Consider the following 6,000-nt stretch of genomic DNA (forward strand, 5'->3'; position numbering starts at 1 on the left):
ATAATGAAACAGCATTGAACAAAATGATGTTATTCGAAGACTGCTGTAAATGTTTAATCTTCACCACTAGTCCTTATGTAGATGTCTCTTCAGTTGGTTTAGTTGTCTGAAGTTTGTCTTCTATTGGGAAGGGCTCACAGGAATGACATTCCCTAACTTCTTGAGTGCTTCTAATTGGTTGTGCCCTTATACTTGTGGGTCATGGTTATTGGCTCATGTTTTCTGCCTCCCTCCTTCCCTCCCTCTCTCCCTTCTTCCATCCTTCTTTCCTTCCTTCCTTTCTTCCTTTCTGGATTAAAGTTTAGTTGACATACAACATTGTATTATTTTCAGATGTAAAACATAGTGATTCAGTATTTGTATATATTGCTAAATGATCACCACAATACTTCCAGTTAAACTTCATTACCATATACATATTTACAGAAATTTTTTTCTTGTGATAAGAACCTTGAAGATCTATTAGCAACTTTCAAATATGCAGAGCAATGTTATTAAGTATAGTCACCATGTCATGTTTTCTTTTCTCGAGTGTCTTAAATATGCAGCTACATTTTCCTCTGGTATAAAGCATTGCTGCCAAAGTCTGTTGATGATATAATTATTTTTTCTTATAAGTCACATATTCTTTCTGCCTAGGTGCATGAAGAACTTTTTTCCCCTTTAAAGTCCAGTAATTTTAGTAGAATGTCTTAATGTTGGCCTTCTGGATCTGTATGATTAAGTATATAGTGTACTCTTGAAGAAAGTTTCAGATCTTTTTATTTCTGGAAAATTTTCTCAAATTATGGTCCTTAGTATTTGTTCTTATGCTTAGATTCGGTTTTCTTTTTCAGAGCTCCTGTTATGTGTATGTTAGTTGTTTCTTGCCTTCTTTAATATTTGTCACTTTCTTAGGAATCCTTTTTAAGTTTTTTATTTTTATTTTTTGACTTTTAAACATTTTCTTTTCGTCTATGGCCATGCCACCCTGAACAAGCCCAAATCCTGTCTGATCTTGGAAGCTAAGCGGGGTCGGGCCTGGTTAGTAGTACTTGAATGGGAGACCACCTAGGAAGACCGGGTGCTGAAGGCGTAAAAAATAAAAAAACAAGGGATTGTAAGCTGACAAGGTCCTTGCAATCTGTGAGGTCAACCAAGGGTTGCCTCGCCTAAAAATAATTTTTTTTTTCTTTTCACCTTCTCTTTCTTGTAAGGGAGGCATTGGTTAGTTGTGTTTATTCACTCTTGTACTCCTGCTTAATTCTTCATTTCTAAAATGATCTTTGATATTTGAGTTTTCCTGTGTCTGATTTATATTGCTCTCTAATGTCTTTTATCATTTATTTAATAATATCTTTTAGCTTATTTTAAAACAGTGCATTGCCACTTTGGTTGTGTGCACATGTTTTTTTGTCGTGTTTTGTTTTCTGTGCTTTTATTATTTGTGGGGATGTTATTCTGCTCCTTATTATTTTTTTTTCTGTTCCTTATTCTTTTCTATTAGTAACATTGTATGAGATTTCCCTCAATAGGTTTCTTTTGCTCATTTTTATGTTAATTTAATTTTCATGAACTTTTAGAAGGCGAGGTTCAGATACCCTATTCCTTCTGTTTTTTCCCCTACAGATGCTGATAGCCATAGGTCTTATGACTGTTGCTGGTTTATGCCCTCCCTCCTGCTTATTATATTTTGGCATTTGTGAGGATGCTTTGTTTCCTCATTTTGTGTTGTAAGTAGTTTGACTCTCAAGTTGATCTATTTTTATGTGGAGGATTTAGGAAGATCCATCCTCCCAGAATTCTTGGTATGTTAGCTTTTATTGAAATAATTTTCTACTAAGCCCCAGGACCATAAATGTGTGAATTCTTAAATCATGACCGGTTTGTCACGGCTGCCAACATTGCCATATAAACCTTGAGAGAGGGAATAGGTACAGAATACAAGACCAGACAGAGGAACAATTTATTTGGCTGGGTTTGTTCCCTGACCCTATTGAGTTTCTCCACATATTGGTCCAGCCCATGTCAAAGGCACAGATACTCGGTTTTCTTCTAAACGTTTTTCTCCACCAGATTCAGGCATACAAGAGGCTTCCCTGGTCTTAGCATCCTAAACAGATGCCCAGGTTGGCTTGTGAAATTTCACCATCGGCGTTGAGAGTATGCTGTTCTCCTGTATCCAACTCCCAGACCCCGGACCGTATGTTTTAGAGCTTTATTTCCCCTATTAGTGTATCTCTTCAGGGTAACTTAAAATATGTTAACTTTTCAGGAAAATTTTACTTTGAGCCAAAGGAGCAACCAGGTTGGTGAGTGGGGTTGGAGCTTTGAGGTACTGTTTCGTTTGGTATGATTATTTCTGATATATACATTTATGTAATGTAACATATCAAGCAGTTATAGCTGAAGTTTTACATGTTCCACAAACATAAACGTTAACCATTACAAGTGTCACAACAGTTTAGTGTATATGCATACATATACATTAAATAAGTAAATATTTATGAAATGTAAATTGCATAATTCAGATGGGAAAATCTCAAAATGCATAATCATTGGTCAGTATTACTATTTATTTTATGTAAATTTCAAGTATGTTACTAAGAGGAAATGATTTTTTTCAATATTGGTGATAACATACAAAGTAAGATTAAAATACCAGTGATCTCTTGGGCTTATATGTACCTTTTATTTCTTCAATGCAAATTTAAATGAATCCACACATTTTATCAAGCTGTTTTCAATGGGAAAAGGAAAGTCTTTTCCATAAATAGGCTAGACCAACTGGATATTCATATGGCAAAAAACAAAAGACAAAACACAGCCCTACCGTATACCATACATAAGAATTAATTTGAGGTGGATCATTGACCTCTATTAATATAAGGTAAAAGTTATAAAGCTTCTAAAAGAAAACAGGAGAATGTCTTTTGAACCTTGATATAAAGATTTTTAAAAGAGGAGACAGAAAGTATTTACCATAAGGAAAAAAACCTGAATTAATCAAAAGACGTTGTTGAGAATATTCATAGAGAAGCCTCAGACTGTGAGAAAATGCTTACAGCACACATCTGAGAAAGGAACTGAATTCAGAATACGTTTAAAAAACTCGAAGCAAACAAACAAAACTGCTATGGCTCAACAATAAGATGACTCACTTGTTTAAAATGGTCACACTTGGACAGAGACGCTCTACCAAAGAAGATATGTGAATGGTGGGTAAGCCCATGAAAAAGTGCTGTTTAGTCATCAGGAAAATGCACATTAAAGCTACAGTAGATACCACTCCACCACCACTGGAGTGGCTGAGTGGAAAAGACTGGTCGCCCTGGTTCTTGGTGAGGGGACCCACTCCGACAAGGAAAGCTTTATTCCCGCTGGTGGGAGCGAAAATGGTGTGACTACCTGAACAGCTTGACAGTTTCTTAGAAATTTAAATGGATAGATCTAGCCTAGTTTTCTGGGATAGAAATCTGAATAGTGGTTCCTTCTGCAGGTGGGATAGAGATTGAGTGGGAAGGTGCTTGAGAGAGCTTTCTGGTATGGTAGAAATGGTTTGTGTTTGGGTTATAAAGGGGTGTGTGTGTGTGTGTGTGTGTGTGTGTGTGTGTGTACACATCTTTATAAAAACGAATTGAACAGTATACCTAAAACCTCTGCTTTTCACTGTACATAAATTATACCTCAACTTTATATCTCAATTTTAAAAATCCAATGCAGGTTAAAATGTTTTATGCAATTAGTAAATGTAAATCTTATAATGCTGTTTCATAAAATTTCGGTTTTGGGATTTATTCTAAATTTTATTTGTGTTTACATTTTAATTTATTGTGTAATATATTAGAGTAGAACTTAAAGCTGACGAGTATCTAGCTGGCTTCCCTGCAGAGTATGAGATGCGTTCCAGAGTAAATGGACAAGTTATGTGGTAAATGTAATTAGAGGCTGTTTGGCTATGCTGTGAACTGTTTGAATCACCTCAATTATTCATTAATTTTTTTCTAGGTGTTTAGGACTTCTAATCCTAGCTTGTAATTTGTCTACCATCATCCGCCATAAGAGGCCCCGTGATAAGATGGTGAACTTCAAAGAGAAGATCTTGCCAGATTACTTGACATCATCTATAATGTCAATTTTCGAAGTGTCCTTCCATTTTACTATTTATATTTTGTTAGTTTTTAGCCTCTTTCATCTTTTGTTATAGTCATCCTCAAATATGCTAGCGCCTGCAGTTAACAGCCTAGTTTGAATCCCTCGTGCCTTTTTTCATACCCTAGCTACTTTGTTGATGGTTTATATAAAAATTCAATTGTGCACAGAGAACACTTAATTCATAAATTTTAATACATTTGTTACATAGTATACTTTATGAATGTGTCATTTTTATGAGGAGGAGAATATTATACCTAGATATTATGTTTTTCCCGGTGTTAATTGGGAAGACTTTACTTTCTTGGTGAGCTCTGAGTTCCTGCTTTATGTAGCATGCATTTTTGTGGACTGTGTTGTGGAAAATCACAGAAAGACACTCTTAAGAGTTCGTTCATATCTATTTACAAAAATAACATGGCAGTGTTTATTTTGCGAAGTGCCGAGTAAGGAACTGTTCGCTATTCTTACTTAATTCTGGCTATTTCATATCTCTACAATATAAATATATATCTAGATAGAGACTACACATTGGAATATCATGGCCAGATCAACTAAAAATATACTTAGTTTCCATTTATAACACTTTTGGGAAAGGTGACTAAGAGGAAAGTCATGGTATTTTCTGTTTATAGTGGAAGACAGTGGTTATTATTTTTTCACCTCTATTACCTAGGCACAATAATAAATTTTTACAGAAGAGCTGAATCTGGATTTGTCATATCATAGACAGATTTACACATAATGCACACAAATGGAGAACTTAAAATTCAATACTTCATTTACAAACTGTGACTTATTTTAAGTTACTGGTTTATTTAAAACTAACTTTATTTGAGCCAGCATGTGTTTAATGAACTGCCCAGGGGTAATCTACCTTTAGCATGATTTGCTTAGAAGGTTAGGACCTCATATTGATAGGATAACACTAGAAGACTTTTTCTTCCTCCTCATGTGTTACAACATATAGATGCTAGCTTTAGTTAATATAGAGGAACATCGTATTATTTACTGATTTAGGGCCAGGTGAAAGTTTTCAAATTTTATATTGTAAATTGTCTCTTCAGTCTAGGGTAGCTTAATGTTTTGTTGCTTGGGGTATGTATATTTATTGCCATTCATTCAGTCACTCATTTGTTCTTTTTACTTGATTGTCTATTGTGAGCAAGGTATTGTTTTAGCTCCTGGCAGTAGCTGGGAACAAAACTGATAAATCGTTGCCCTTATTGATCTTATGTTCTCTTGGGGTGCTGGGTGAGGAGACGGATAATACATAAACATGTTACAGTGTGGTACTAAGTGTGTAGTGGTTTTGAAACTGTGGGAGCCTTTGGATATTTAGACATTTTTTGCAGTAGTTTGCATGGCACACACTTTTTCTTGAGAGAGAAAAGGTCTTAGAGGTCAAGAACCATTGTTCTAGAGCCCGATTTGCGATGTGGTTTATCAGGTATTGATTTCTATATATATGCAAAGAGGCGGTATCCTCTATCAATTCCCTAGGCTTTGATTCCACTATCTCCTCTTTGTGATCAGATTAAATTTGGGAGGGCATTGTTTTCATTTTATGTCTCAATAATTATTTACTGCCAATTAGAACTCTGACTGTTTTTCTTGTTAGCCTATCTGACGTCATATTGGTAGAGCTAGAAAATGATTTCCTACAACTCCCTCCATGGTGATTTTCTCTCTCAAACTACAGAATATGGTCATATAATTCATAGGTAAGTGGTGGCTCCATTATGTGTTAATTGCCAGTAGTCAGCGATTAGTGTTTCCTTTTGACAGTAAAAGCTTTTCTGAATTTAGAGGTTTAAGGAAGTTATCTTGATCCTTTTTTAAAATGTCATCATTGGTGATCGGTGGCGA

The 6,000-nt window shown here is 35.2% G+C and overlaps 1 protein-coding gene and 1 pseudogene across 3 annotated transcripts in view; both read left to right on the forward strand.

Moving 5' to 3' along the window:
- RERE (arginine-glutamic acid dipeptide repeats) overlaps positions 1-6,000 on the forward strand; it is a 367,252-nt gene that overhangs the window by 189,898 nt on the left and 171,354 nt on the right. The gene's annotated exons all lie outside the window — the stretch shown is intronic.
- LOC112481801 lies at positions 953-1,075 on the forward strand (annotated as a pseudogene).

This window comes from Pteropus alecto, unplaced genomic scaffold (assembly GCF_000325575.1).
Source record: "Pteropus alecto unplaced genomic scaffold, ASM32557v1 scaffold125, whole genome shotgun sequence".
Classification (NCBI taxonomy): Eukaryota; Metazoa; Chordata; class Mammalia; order Chiroptera; family Pteropodidae; genus Pteropus; species Pteropus alecto.